The sequence below is a fragment of the Muntiacus reevesi genome, chromosome 6 (genome assembly GCF_963930625.1).
Source record: "Muntiacus reevesi chromosome 6, mMunRee1.1, whole genome shotgun sequence".
In the NCBI taxonomy this organism is placed as follows: domain Eukaryota; kingdom Metazoa; phylum Chordata; class Mammalia; order Artiodactyla; family Cervidae; genus Muntiacus; species Muntiacus reevesi.
The window spans coordinates 76658943-76674898 of NC_089254.1; the positions used below are offsets into that span (position 1 = coordinate 76658943).

At 37.5% G+C, this 15956-nt stretch overlaps 1 protein-coding gene and 1 pseudogene across 6 annotated transcripts in view; one reads left to right on the plus strand and one right to left on the minus strand.

Moving 5' to 3' along the window:
• The window catches only part of SUGCT (succinyl-CoA:glutarate-CoA transferase), a 727590-nt gene that overhangs the window by 627205 nt on the left and 84429 nt on the right, over positions 1 to 15956 (minus strand). The window lies entirely within an intron of this gene.
• Positions 1844 to 2353, plus strand: LOC136171042 (mitochondrial intermembrane space import and assembly protein 40 pseudogene; annotated as a pseudogene).

The window sequence follows — 15956 nt, forward strand, 5'->3', positions numbered from 1 at the left end:
CAGTCCAGGGAATTCTCCAGGCCAGAATACTGGAGTGGGTAGCTATTCCCCTCTCCAGGGGATCTTCCCAACACAGGGATCAAACCCAGGTCTCCTGAATTGCAGGTGGATTCTTTACCAGCTGAGCCAACAGGGAAGCCGTAGACAGCATATTAAAAAGCAGACACTACTTTGCCAACAAAGGTCCATCTAGTCAAAGCTATGGTTTTTCCAGTAGTCATGTATGGGTGTGATAAAAGTGAAAGTGAAAGTGGCTCAGTCGTATCGGACCCTTTGCGACCCCATGGACTATTCAGTCCATGAATGTAAGTGCTGGACCATAAGGAAGGCTGAACGCCAAAAAATTGATACTCTTGAGCTGTGGTATTGGAGAAGACTCTTGAGAGTCCCTTGGACAGCAAGGAGATCAAACCAGTCCATCCTAAAGGAGATAAGTCCTGGGTGTTCACTGGAAGGACTGATGCTGAAGCTGAAGCTCCAACACTTTGACCACCTGATGCAAAGACCTGACCCATTAGAAAGGACCCTGATGCTGGGAAAGATTGAAGGCAGGAGGAAAAGGGGACGACAGAGGATGAGATAGTTGGATGGCATCACTGACTCAATGGACAGGAATTTGAGCAAACGCTGGGAGATGGTGAAGCACAGGGAAGCCTAGCATGCTGCAGTCCATGGGGTCGCAAAGATTTGGACATGTCTGAGTGACTGAACAACAACAAAGCAAACAAGAAGTAGCTATCAAAGTTTTCATCAATATTATTATTAATCATTGTTGAATCAGTTTCTGTTTTTTAGTACCTTGAATTATGCTGTCTTTCATTGTACATAATGCCTATAAAACCTACATTTCACAGTTCACCTGGTTGACACATTCATTCATTCACCTCCTTATTCATTAATTCCAGCTGTTGTTCAGTCATTTTCAGAAGCTAATTTTTCCTTTTCTGAAGTCTATACACAAACTGTGTTAATCATCTTATAAGACAGCTGAATAGGTCAAAAGCAAGTAAGTGAGACTAAATGGCAACCCACTCCAGTATTCTTGCTGGGAAATCCCATGGAAAGAGGAGCCTGATGGGCTACAGTCTATGGGGTTGCAAAAGAGTCAGACACAACTTAATGAATAAACAAGTTTTTTTCCCCTGCTTCCCAACACAATTTCAAGGAAGATAGTGCTACAAAAATTGGAAATTTCTGGGAATCTTCTATTATTACTGGCAAAACTTGTAATGTTATGAATCCATAAATTTAAAATTAATACCATCATTTGGATTTAAGACTTTATTAAAAGTGAGAGGTGAGTTCAAACTTAAGTTTATAGACATCACCTGCTTTCTCACTATAATATTAATACAATCACATTTTCTCTGCCATACTTCTCAGACAAATAGGGACAAATAAGATAATAAATCCTTTATATTATATTTTAAATTTCCTGAGAAGCAGAGATTATACCTCATATTCTAAAAACATCACTGCATTATCCAGCATAATGGTGAGATGTTTGACCATTAAATAAACATTGTCACCCACATATTAGAAACAAAATTGCCACTGTTGAAAAATGACAACTTGTGCCAAATAAATTTAATGAAATACTAATTTAAAGAGGCTAGATCCCTGTGAAGACCTAGGGTGGTGGATGGAGGGGAGAGAGGTTCAAGAGGGACGGGATATGTGTATACACACAGCTGATTCACACTGTTGTACAGCGGAAACTAACACAACATTGTAAAGCAATTATAATCCAATTTTTTTTTAAGAGTTTTGTTGCCCCGCTACGGAGAGGTCAGGCGTGAGGCTGCCGCCGCGATCGCCCGAGGTCGGAGTGTCGGACTGCATCATGGCTTGCTGCCAGCAGGAAGGGAAGAATTCAATCATATTTGTGACCAAAGACTACGAGACTGCAAGCAACGCAGAGCTGGTGGCCAACGACCCCAATGATCCGTACGAGGAGCATGGACTGATCCTGCCAAATGGAGACATCAACTGGAACTGCCCATGCCTTGGGGGGATGGCCAGTGGCTGGTGCGGGGAACAGTTCAAAGCGGCCTTTTCCTGCTTCCACTACAGCAAGGAGGATGTCAAGGGGTCAGACTGTGTGGACCAGTTCCGGGCCATGCAGGAGTGCATGCAGAAGTACCCAGACCTCTACCCCCAGGAAGGGGAGGAGGAGGAGGAGGAGAAGCCAGCAGATCCCTTACAGGAAGCAGCTGCCTCCGAGGCCAGTGCAACCAAAGAGGCGGCACGTCCAGCTAATGATGGCCGGGGCACTGGGCTCCAGCCGCCTTCAGAGCCCAGGCGAACTTCTCCAAGAAAGTGTCTTTTCCCTCTGTTGTTCTGTGCACTGTAACGTGCAAAATAAGTTACTGTGCTGATTGGGGATCTTGGCCCCTTGCAGTATATACACTGAAAAATGGGGTTGTATGTATGTGTGTCTCACATGAACCTGTTGGTGAATGCAGCTGCCACTTTTGAGTCCTCAGATTGTCCTGAATTTTGCCACTTGGAAATAACGTGCTGAATCATCTCAGCAACCAGAAATCAAAAAAATAAAATAAGAGAGTTTTGTTTTTAAGTAAAGAAACTTGCTGACACTTTTTAGATTCAAAGATATGAATAGGCTGAGAATAAAAGCATGGGAATGGACATATCATGCAAACACACATAAGAATGCTGGAGTGACTATATGAATAGCAGACTAAATGGGCTTTAAAAAAAAAAAAGAAAGCTACCAGAGAAAAACAGAGAGATTTTATAGTTAAAAAAGGATCAATGCATGAGGAAGTATAACAAAAGCATACATGCACCCAAAAACTGAACCACCAAAATACAAAAAGCAAAAGTTACAGATTGGAAGAGAGAAATAAACCCTTCAGGAACACTAGTAGGGATGTCAAAACTGAAATATGAATAGTGAACAATGCAACTAGACAGAGGATTAGAAAGAGAAATAAAAAATTTAAACAATACTATAAACCAAGTATATCTAATAGATATAAAATGCACATTCTCAAGTGCACATGGAACATTCTCTAGGACAGACCATATCCTAGACCATAAGACAAGCTAAAATAAATTTTAAGTGAGTGAGTTCATACAAAATATGCTCTCAGATCACAATGAAATGAATTTAGAGTCAATAACAGGCATATTTGAGAAACTCAAAACTATGTGGACAGTAAACAACGTACTACCAAAACACCAGTAACAGACGAAATCATATAAGAAATTAGAAAATACTTCAAGATGAATGAAAATAAAGGCACAACATACCAGTATTTATGGTTGCAGCTTAAGTAATATTTGAAGGAAATTTAGAATTGTAAATACCAATATAAAAAAAGAAGAAAGATCTCAAATCAGTTACCTAGTTTTCTACTTTAACACACCAGAAAAAGAGCAAACTAAACTAAAGCAAGCAAAAGGAAGGAAATAATACACATTAGAACAAAAATAATGAAATGCAGAATAGAATCCCAATAGAGAAAATCAACAAAACAAACAGTTGGCTCTTTGAAAAGATCAGTAAAACTGATGAACTTTTAGCTGAATCGTCCAAGAAAAAAGGAGACTATTCAAATTACTAACATCAGGAATGAAAGAAGGACATCACTAACAACTCGCAGAAATAAAAAGTATTATATGGAAATAAAATGAAAAATTATACACTGACAATTTTGATAACCTAGATGAAATGGAGAAACTCCTAAAAAGATATAAACTACTGAAACTGACTAAAGAATAAATAGGAAAAAAGGAAATCAATCCTGAATATTCAATGGAAGGACTGATGGTGAAGCTGCAGCCCCAGTACTTTGGCCACCTGATGTGAAGAGCTGACTCATAGGAAAAGATCTTGATGCTGGGAAATACTGAAGGCAAAAGGAGAAGGAGGCAGCAAGTGGATGAGATGGTTAGATAGTATCACTGACTCAGTGGACATGAATCTGAGCAAACTCAGGGATATGGTGAAGGACAGGGAAGCCTGCCATGTTTGCAGTCAATGGGGTCACAAAGAGGCGGACACAACTCAGCGACTGAACTACAACGGTCAACATAAGCATAAGATAAAACTCAAAACCCTTCATGATAAAATACGCAACACCAAAACACTAGGAACAGAAGAAGATTCTTCAAGCCCTTAAAGGGTAAATGTGAAAAAAAGTTAAAGTCATAGTTAAAGGTGAAAGACTGAATATTTGTCCTCATTAGGAACAAGACAAGGATGTCTGCTCTCATCACTTCAATTAAACATTATGCTGTAGGTTTTAACCAGTGCAGTTAGGGAAGAAAAAGAAAAACAAAGACTAGAAAGAAAGAAATAAAACTAACTTTATTTGCAGGTGACATACTTATTTATACAGAAAATCCAAAGGAAGCCACTAAGAAAATTCTTAGAACAAATAAGTGAGTTTAGCAAGTTTGCAAGATATAAGGCACCATAGAGAAATTAATCTTTTTTCTACACAGTAAAGAATAAATAAACCAAAAATGAAATTAAGAAGCAATTTCATTTATAATAGCATCAAGAAAAATAAAATATGAATACATTTAACAACAACAAAAAAAAACATATTCTGAAAGCTACAAAATATGGTTGAAAGAAATTAAAGTCAGGGAACTAAATCTCACATGCCACAACTAAGAGTTTGCATGCCACAACTAAAAAGATCCTGCATGCTGCAACTAAGACCCAAAGCAGCCAAATAAACATTAAACAAACAAACAAACACAATGAGATACCGTATCACACCCACTAGAATGGGCATCATGAAAAGAGAAATAATAAAAGTGTTAGCAGGTGGGATTGTAAAATGGTGTGCATGCTGCATGCGTGCTCAGTTGCTTCAGTCATGTCCAACTCTTTGCCACCCCACAGACTGTAGCCCACGAGTCTCCTCTGTCCATAGGGATTCTCCAGGCAAAAATATTGGAGTGGATTCCCATGCCCTCCTCAAGTGGATCTTCCCAGCCCAGGGATCAAACCCGCATCTCTTACATCTCCCACATTGGCAGGTGAGTTCTTTACCACTAGCACCACCTGGGAAGCCCAAAATGGTGCAGTCACTGTGAAAAAAAAAGACTGGCAAGTTAACACATGACCCAGCAATTTCACTTTTAGGTATTTAACCCACAGAATGAAGATATATGGGGCTTCCCCCAGTGGCTCAGAGAGTAAAGAATCTGCCTGCAATGCAGGAGACCTGGGTTCAAATCCTTGGTTGGGAAGATCCCCTGGAAAAGGAAATGGCAACCCACTCCAGTATTCTTACCTGGAAAATCCCATGGGCAGAGAAGCTTTGCGGGCTACAGTCCATGGGGTCTCAAAGAGTCAGACACAACTAAGCAACTAACACACACACACACGAAGACATATGTTCTCCCAAGAAACATGTGCACAAATTTTCACAGCAGCATTGTTCATAGTAACCAAAGAGTGGAAGTAATGCAAATGTCCATCAACTGAAAAATGGATAAATACAGTGTGGTATAGCTATATGATAGGATATTTTAGGCAATAAAAAGAAATGAAGAACTAATACATACTACATGGAAGAATTTTGAAAACATTAAGCTAAGAGAAAGAAACCAGTCACAAAATGTCACACATTATATATCATTTTTATGAAACAGCCATAATAGGCAAATCCATAGAGAGAAAAAGTAGAACCTGAGGCTATGAGCAAGAAGGAATAGGGAGTACTGTTAATGGGCCTAGAGTTTCTTCTGGGGATGATAAAAATGTCCTAAAATTGATTGCACAACTCTGTGAATATACTAGAAAACACTGGATTGTACACTTTAAATGGATACATTGTATGGTACATGAATTATGTCTCTATAAAGCTGTTTCATTGTTTAAATATTAATACCATCATGATGCTGGTAATTAAAGCAGAAAAATAAACATAAATAAAAATCAAATTAACTTTAAAAATCTTTTTAAAGGCCTGCTGAAGAACATGTCTCTTGCATTGAAGAAAAAGAGGGCATCAGAAGATGAAATGGCTGGATGGCATCACCGATGCAATGGACATGAACTTGGGCAAATTTCGGGGGATGGTGAGGGACAGGGAGCCCTGGTGTGCTACAGTCCATGGGGTCACAAGGAGTCAGACACGAATGGGCAACTGAACAACAACAACAAAAGAATATGTATTTAGTGGAACTCTAGAAGTTATATTTCATCCAAGGCTGTTTGGTAACAATAATTAAAGAAGACATACCCGTTCATATTCTAGTGTAATTCAGAGATGACTATGCTCATACACTGGAAATCCTTCATAATCACATTCCTGTCATCTAAGAATTGTCAGCATGCCAGAGGAATAAGGAAGTAAAAATAAATCACCAGTTAGCAGGCAGGAAACCCCACAGAGAACCACACTGCGGCTGTCAAATGACTAAGTATTCCCAGGTGCAATCAGGCAGAAATAGAGAAGGAGCTGAGTATATGCTTGAAATGGAGCTCTACATCTAGAGCCCCATTGAAACCCTAATGCTGTGACCGTGCAAGCCAATGCATCTCTTCTTCTCAAATCTAAGAAAAATGGGGTGGTACGTTGGCCACCTGATGCAAAGAGCTGACTCACTGGAAAACACCCTGATGCTGGGAAAGATTGAGGACAGGAGGAGAAGGGGGCAACAGAGAATGAGATACTTGTATGGCTTCACTGACTCAATGAACTATGAATCTGAGCAAACTCTGGGAGATATGAAGGACAGGAAGCCTGTATTGCTGCAGTCCATGGGGTCACAAAGAGTCAGACACGATTTAGTGATTAAACAACTTTTTATGACAATGGGTATAAGAATTCATCACTCACAATCCTTAATAAATGTATTTGAGGATAAATGGGTAATTCACGCACAGCCACTGTTACTACATGGGTTGTATATGCATCAAAATATTTTGTCTATATATGTTGTCTTGTATCTATAAATAGACAGAAGTCTATTTAACTTGTGTACTTTTTAATATAAAAAGTAGAAATACAACATAAAAAAATGGGTCATTACTGACCTTGTTAAGCAATATGTCCTAGAATCTCATTATAACTTGTTGGAAGAAGTGGGTTTAAACTGATATGTAGACTTTTGGAAAGTCAATATTTTTATTTTACTAAATTTTAATTCTAACAATCAACGGTAGAATGATGTTTTTCATGGTCACATAGAAACTGCTTTAAGTATATTAAGTTAATGTAGCCTTTTTTAAGAACAATTTGTGATGATTTTCCTAAATAACTAAAATGAGTATGCCTATCATCAACAAAGGTATAAGAAGAAGATTCTACTTAAGAGTTAAGACATATAGTTATAGTTAGAGGACAAAGTACAATATAAAAATATTAAGAGTCAAAAAAAAAAAAAATATTAAGAGTCCTCCCAGTTACTCACTTTACATATTCATTTGTGTATTTCTCCATTCTCACTGTTTCAATGTTATTTTCTTATACTATCTCTTACCACATGTATTAAAAACTCATTACAAGTAAAACCTGAACATTAGTGGAAAAACTAGGTAAATCCGAATGAAATGTGCAGTTTAGCTAATAATATCATGGTTATTGTTGTTATTTGACCGCTAAGTTGTGGCCAACTCTTTTCCCACCCCACAGATTGTACTCTGCCAGGCTCCTCTATTCATGGGATTTCCCAGCAAGAACATTGGAGTGGGTTGCCATTTCCTTCTCAAAGAGATTTTCCCAACCCAGGGATTGAACTGTGAGGAGTCTGTCAAGGCTGTATATTGTCACCCTGCTTATTTAATTTACAAGCAGAGTGCATGCATGTGTGCTCAATCACTTCAGTCATGTTCAACTTTATGCAACCCTATGGACTGTAGCCCACCAGTCTCCTCTGTCCATGGGATTCTCCAGGCAAGAATACTGGAGTGGGTTGCCATGACCTCTTCCAGGGGCTCCTTCTGACCCAGGGATTGAACTTGCGTCTCTATGTGTCCGATATTGGCAGGCGGGTTCTTTACCACTAGTACCACCTGGGAAGCCCCTATATGCAGAGTACATCACGTGAAATGCTGGGCTGGAAGACTCACAAGCTAGAATCAAGATTGCCAGGAGAAATACCAACAACCTCAGATATGCAGATGACACGACTTTAATGGCAGAAAGTGAAGAGGAACTAAAGAGTCTCTTGATGAGGGTGATAGAGGAGAGTGAAAATGCTGGCTTAAAAATCAACATTCAAAAAACAAAGATCATGGCATCCAGTCATATCACTTCATGGCAAATAGATGGGGAAACTATAGAAACAATGACAGATTTCATTTTCTTGGGCTCCAAAATTACTGCAGATGGTGACTCCAGACAGAAAATTAAGAGGCTTGCTCCTTGGAAGAAAAGCGATGACAAACCTACAACAGTGTATTAAAATCCAGAGATCTCACTTTGCCAATAAAGGTTCTTTTAGTCAAAGCTCTAGTTTTTCCATCAGTCAAAGATCTAGTAGTCATGTATGGATATGAGAGCTGGACCATAAAGAAAGCTGAGCTCCAAAGAATTGATGCTTCAAACTGTGGTGCTGGAGAAGACTCTTGAGAGTCCCTTGGACAGCAAGGAGATCAAACCAGTAGATGCTTAATGAAAGCAACCCTGAATATTCATTAGAAGGACTGATGCTGAAGCTGAAGCTTCAGTATTTTGGCCACCTGATGCAAACAGCCAACTCATTGGAAAAGACTCTGATGCTGGGAAAGATTCAGGGCCAGAGAAGAAGAGGGGCAACAGAGGATGAGTTGGTTGGATGGCATCAGTGACTCAATGAACATGAATTTGAGCAAGCTCAGGGAGACACTGAAGGAAAGGGAAGCCTAGTGTGCCACAGTTCATGGGGTTGCAAAGAGTTGGATACAACTTAGCGACTGAACAACTCCTATATTAGCAGTTGAGCTAATACTTTACTGCTGAGCCACCAGGGAAACCCTAATAGTATCATACCACTGTTAATTTTTAGTTTGGATCATTGTATTCGGTTGGCCAAAATGTTTGTTCAGATTTTTTCATAAAATGGTACAGAAAACCTGAACAAACTTTTTTGGCCAACCCAATACTATGATTTTGCAAAGCATTAACATTAGAGGAAACTAGATGAAGGGTTATAGGAATTTTCTATGCTATGCTTGCAACTTTTCTCTAAGTATAAAATTGTCTTTAAATTTTAAACTTGAAACGTAAAATCTGAATTATTTCCTTAAAAAATAAAATTTGACAATTTCAAAATGGAAGAAATGTTTGTGATTTTTACTGCTGTTTTTAGAAAATTATTCAATCTAGAGAAGGCGGTAAAAAAGAAGTATTCACCTGTAAAGGTGTTCATTTGTTTCCTTTACATCACAATCTCTTTATTTAAAAAATAAAGAATATAAAAGATTATTTCCCAGACACAATTTAAGAGTGTTGAACATTTTGTTCATTTCCCCATATCTATTCTCCCTACTTTCAGAGTTTGCCAAATGAAATAGATTTTTTTAAAAGAAGGAAAGGAGAGAGGGGAAAAGGAAAAATGATGGTTTTCTAAGTTACTTTGTCTGGTTAAAAAGTACATAAGAAACTCTAAATCAGTGCTGGCAGATACTCAATAAATTTGAAAGATCACCAAGCATTTTTCTCCTTAGTCATATTACTCAACCTAACTACTTCATAAAACAACAAAAACATTAAAACTTCTTAAAAGAAATTGGTTTCATTTCCAAAATAAAAAGTTATTCTTAAATACATCCATGTCTCTATGTCATATTTTTTATTTCACAATGAGTCATTCATTATACAAATGTAATCTACAGAAAATTTTGCTGTTACTCTAGGGCACATGAGTTTTTTTTCAATGATCTATTTTCTGAAATATGAATTTGACCATTTACTAAATGCATAAGCTTTGGAAAGTTCTTAGCCTTTGTTAATTTTTTCTCAATTGTAAAATGTTGGTAATAAACTATACTTGATGAAGTTGGCATGATGATTAAAGAAGAAAAGTTGTATAAAAAAGCACTTTAGGAATATAAAAGACTGTATAAATGTGACTTTTTAAAGATACTTGGGGTGGTGATAGAAGACCCTCCAGGAAGATTTGAAATGGCTCAGGGGAGAGAGACAATATGGGAACCTCAATCAAGATAGAGGAAAGAGGGAATGTATGTATTCAAAAGATCCTTAGAAATTTGAATTCATAGACTTTGATTACTGATTGGTAAAGGAGGGATTAAAATTAAATCAATTTGGGGAAAAATCAACAGGAAATTAAATTTCTTAATATGATGGTAATATTTTGATTACGAAAGCAACTGTAAGTATGTCTTGTAGCCCTAGTTAGGAAAAGAATCTTTAAGAAGAAATAGAGCAGTACAGAGAACATAAAATGGTATATTCAGATCACAGAAGGGTTTTAATGAATAGGAAGAACACGGTCACCACGGTCCCTGGCTTCACACTTCATGAGTACAGAGTCTGGAACTACAGTGTCTGAACCTCCTGTTCCAAATAAGTAATCCACTTGAACCATTCATTGATGCTAAAAAAAAATGCTTATAACGACAATCAAAAATTTTCACAGAGTAACACTTCCTCTACACGAAGAAAATTCTGTTTAACAGCTGAAACATGAAACTCAAAGCTGTAGATTTACCTGTAGGCACCTTCATTTTTTCACCTACAAATGAGCACACAAAAAATCTATCACCTGTGTGACTTAATGACTCTACTGAGTCCTCCAACCAAAATCACCTCTTTTTAGAATTTGAAAAGATTCTATAGTTAATTCCTCTTATCAGTGGAGGCAGAGAAGCAGCAAAGCATACAGGTGTTAAAAAATCAGCCTCTGCTACTTATTGGCAAAAAGATCCCTGGCGAGACAGAGAAAAGACAGTTAGCATTGTGATGCACTACAGCAAGAAGAGAAAGTTTTTAGATGTTTCACCTAGAGCCTGGACCATTTTTATTAATCACATCCTAAAAGGCTCAAAGTTCTAGCCTATCTCTCACTCACACACTTCCTTCTCAACACCAACAAAGCACAAGTCAGAAGCCAAAAACATAATAAAGTGGGATGCCAGGAGGAGGGAAGAAAGAAAGATTTGAGATGAGGGAGAAAAGAGTCCATTCTCCTAATTCACTTGCACATCAGGCAACTTATGGGAAAATGTAACAAAGTGACTTGTGCCATTCTCTGGATTACATACGGATGGATGCTTGCTTACCTGACACTAAGAATTTCTTTCTAATAATAAAGCTTTCTGTCCTTCCAAACTTTAAAGGTAACAACTTAAGAGATATCAGACTTACAGAACACAACATCCTATACTACACTTTAAAATCAGTATCTAACTAACTTTTTGCACAACCCTTAGGAGGAAGCAATCCTTGTTACAGATGAGAAAGTAAGGAACAGCTAGGTTAAGTAAATAGTATAAGATGTAATAAGCATTTAGAAGCTAGGTTGGGAGGAGACTCCAAATCAACTGACCCTTGAATCCACTGCCTCTAGCACATTAGTGGATTCAACTGCCTTTCTTAAGCTTTCATGACCAGGTTTGGATTTTTAACTATTTTGTATTTAGTAAACCAGTAAAAAACTACCTTCAGGTCTCCTGGATGTGCATAATGTCATGTACGTACAACTTCACACTCTTCAAAGTGCCTGAACGTATGTGGTTACATTTAACTCTCAGTAATAATTCTGTAAGTACCGATCAGTGCTACCAGGGCTTCCCTGATAGCTCAGTTGGTAAAGAATCTGCCTGCAATGCAGGAGATCTGGGTTCAATCCCTGGACTGGGAAGATCCCCTGGAGAAGGGAAAGGCTACCCACTCCAGTATTCTGACCTGGAGAATTCCATGGACAGTATAGTCCATGGGGTCACAAAGAGTTGGAAGTGATTGAGTGACCTTTACTTTCACAAGTACTAATAGTATCCCCATTTTAGTGGATAAATTAACTTGTCAAAGTCAGAGAGAGCAAAAGGTACAACTAGAACTAGAACTCAGGAATTCTGACCCCAAAGCTTCTGTTCTTTTCACTACCATCTTGCCTCCATATATTATCCTAATTCCAATGATCACCATCACTTCTCTTCAGACAATCCCTAGAAAGCAAAATTTTTTTATTTGTTTATATTTCTTGTCCATTCCGCACAGCATGGGGGATCTTAGTTCCCTAACCAGGGATCAAATCTGCACCCCTTGCATTGGAAATGCAGAGTCTCAACCACTAGACCACCAGGAAAGTCCAAAAGCAAAATTTTAAAGTGTGTGAGTTGATTTGTCATTTTTACTACATTGTTACTAAGAAATAATCAGTTCTGACGTAGGCGAGTTTGTTCTACAAAATGTAAGTGAATGGCAAGTAATCGAATGCATCTACAGAGAAACATACTTTAACCACTCTGAAAAATGTAAACCAAAACTTCAGAAAATAACTGGAAGAATCCATTCACTGAGAGCCTGCTAAATTAAAAAGCAGACAAAACTACAAATCTTCAAAGATACCTTAACACACCAAACATACTATTTTCTTGTCTAGTGATTAAATACCATCTAAATCATTCTGAGTTGGCTCCCACAGTGAGATGCCCAAAATATCATCTGGCCTGGCTATCCTCTTGAGTTTAAACAGGGTTAGACTGGGAGAAAATGGAATGGATGGTTGGAGATTTGGGATATTTTAAGAAATGGCCTAAGAAACAATTTGAAAAGTTATTTTGCTTCATGTTGTTCTTCAAGAAAAAGTTTCCTAGTTATAGTTTCTGCACTATAGCTTCTGTGCTAATGGATCAGAGAAACAAATCTAAATGAAACATCAGTGACTCTAATTTCTGAGATGAAACATCTTTCACATCCACTAAGTTAAGTTCCTTAACTCCAGAACTCAGTCAAGAGTTGTCTATATCTGGAATGATTTAGGTAAGTCATACCTAGAAGCAACAAAACAGGAACTCGTGAGGACTTTCTCTATCCTATAAGTTTACCTATTTCATTTAATGTTCATTTCTCATCAATAAATGATGTCTCAAAGAACTACACTATGGACTTTGAATGCAATTACTTGTGAATGAAAAATGTGTCCACATGAGGACTATAGGTTATCCAATACAATTCTTCCTGAAACCTCCAAGATAAACTGGTTACAAACACTTTATGCAGTTGTGGTGACCACATGCATGGCATTGCCAGAATAAGCCAAATAAATCCAACAGATAATTTGGTTCAAAAAATTATTCTAGCCTTATTGAGTTATGACAAATATTAGATAGAACCAGTGGACTATTAAGACCAGTCTTTGAACATGATAACAAACCATCAGCATGCAGGAGAACATTTAAGATTCTGCTGTCTATGGCAGTGTATTCATTTAATCTACATGGATTATCAAGTCATTAAGATACACGTTTTAAAAGGTAGGAATAGGGTGCTCCCCTGGTGGTCCAGTGTTTAAAACTTCAGCTTCCAGTGCAGGGGGTGCAAGTTTGGTCCCTGATCTGGAAGTCAAGATCCCACACGACTTGTGGACAAAAAACCAAAACATAAGACAGAAACATTATTGTAGATTTTCAAGATGATTTTCAAAATTTGATGATTTTCAAAATCAAGATGATTTTCAAAGATTTTCAAAATGATTCACATAAAAAAAATCTTTAAAAAAAAAGGTGGGACTAAATAGTGAAAGTATCCTTTTTTATTTGCTCTGAATTGCTATCTAATGTATCAAGAGATAGCTGCTTTGTTTCATTCACTCTGGTTCTATCTTTGATAATTAGTTTCAGACACTAATAATATGTTTATACTGAGATCATAAAGTTTAATCCATAATCAATTTTTGCCACAGGCAAAGCCAAGAAAAGAGTAAGTAAAGCTACAAAAGTCCACTGATTTCTCCACAAAGTGGAAGGACTGTTCCTAAACCCTACCAGCTCTTGGTAGCATGCTGAGAGACTGTGACAGATTGCATTTTCCAGAGATGGCTGTAATATCTCCCATTCCACATGTCCTTTTAGTATCTTGAAACTCCCCACTCCAGCAACAGAAGGAGTCTAATTCCCTTCTTCTTGAATCTGGGTGGTCTTGTGACATACTTGTAACAAATGAAATTTTGCATAAGGTTTACAGTATGACTTTCACAACTGTGTCATAGAACATGTATATCAGTGACTTTGCCTTTTTTACCAGAACACTTGTGTTAGTAGAGCCTCGAGCCCCATATGAACAGTCTAACTGCTCTGAGGTCACCTACTGTTAGGAAACCCAAAATAACCCACGCACAGACACCACATGGAAAAGCCCTGAGTTTGCATGGAGAGATGACTGGAAGCCCCAAGCTGCCCCATGGCCACTGCTTGCAAAACCCCAAGAACCACCCAGCTGAGCCCTTTCCAAACTCCTGACCCATGGAAGCTATGAAAGTTAACAAAATGATTGCTCTTGTTTTAAGTCATTAAGTTTCAAGGTGATTTGTTACACAATAATTGTCAGCAGAATAGAGATCAAGGCTTCCAAACAATCAAGAAGAAAATTGGCATACAACGTAGAAAGAATGCCTGGGAAACAAAAGGACATAAACAGAAGTTTGAGTTTCCATATTTGGGTTAATAGTTCTTGTCCCAGTTTTAGGTGTTCCAAGATCCCTCTGAAACTATATGCAAAAATTCTGTACGCTAATTTTCTAGAAAAGGTTCAATAACCTTCATCAAATTCTCAGAGAAGTCTAGGACTCTTTTAAAACATATTAAAAATTTATTTATAATTTTGGAGAAGAGTTTGCAAGTAGTTTGGATGACTGAAGCAAAGACTGATTGTGAGGGCATGATAAGAAATGAAGCTGGACAGCAACCAAAGACAAATTATGGAGGCCTGATATCACATAAGTAACAAGGTTAGGTTTATTTATTTGTTTCCCTAAAAAAATGCCAAGGTCAGTTATACTGATACAAATTAAAATAATCACTGGCATCACTGTATAGATTAAACAGGAGTAATAATCATAAAGTTTGAGATCTGAGGCAGGGAACCAAGCTGGAGATTACTGCAATTCTTCATGAAAAAGATCAAGGACGAACTAAGTCAACAGCAGTAGGAATAAAATGAAGAACAAATAGTCACAAGAGTTAAAACACAGAACCAATCAGACTTAGTACATGTTTGGACAGAAGTTTAAGCTTCCAGGTTTGGGTTAGTACTTCAATTAAGATAAGATAAAGGTAAAGAGAAGTTTGATGAATCATTTGCTTATTCAGTTTAAGTAATATATTCAATCAAGAGTTGAATATGCAAACCTAAAACCTAAGGGAAAAAGAACTGAGTGGAAGATACAAATTTGGGACCCAAACATTATATATGGTAGGTGAAACCATGGTAGGTATGAGACATTATCTAAGAAGAACATATCAAACCCTAGTAGAAACATAATGTGAGCAAATAAAAATGTATGTAATTTTCAAAATTTTATTAGCCACACGAAAGAAATAAAAGGAAATCAGTATAATTAACTTTAATAATGTATTTCATTTAACTTAATATATCTGAAATACTATCATTTCCAAATGCAATCCATTTTTTTAATTACTAATGAGAAATTTTACATGGTTTTGTTGATACATCTTTGAAATGTACTTTTTTATACTTAATAGCACATCTCAATTCAAACTCACCACATTTCAAATGCTTAACAGTCCCATGTGGCTGCTGACTGCAGTATTAGAGAGTATAAAAGAGTGAAAAGAATAGATGAGGCCAAAGTACAGAATTCTGGGTGCAACCATTTCAAAAGCAGACTGAGGAAGAGGGGGCCATGCAGAAAACTGAGGAGAGAACAGATATGTGGGAGGAAAACCAGGAAAGACTGATATCATGGGCGACAAGGAGGAAAAAGAGCATTAAGGAGGGGTAGGTAGCCAACAACTGTCTACTGCCACTGAAGTGAAATAAGAAAAGTGAAGTAAGTCA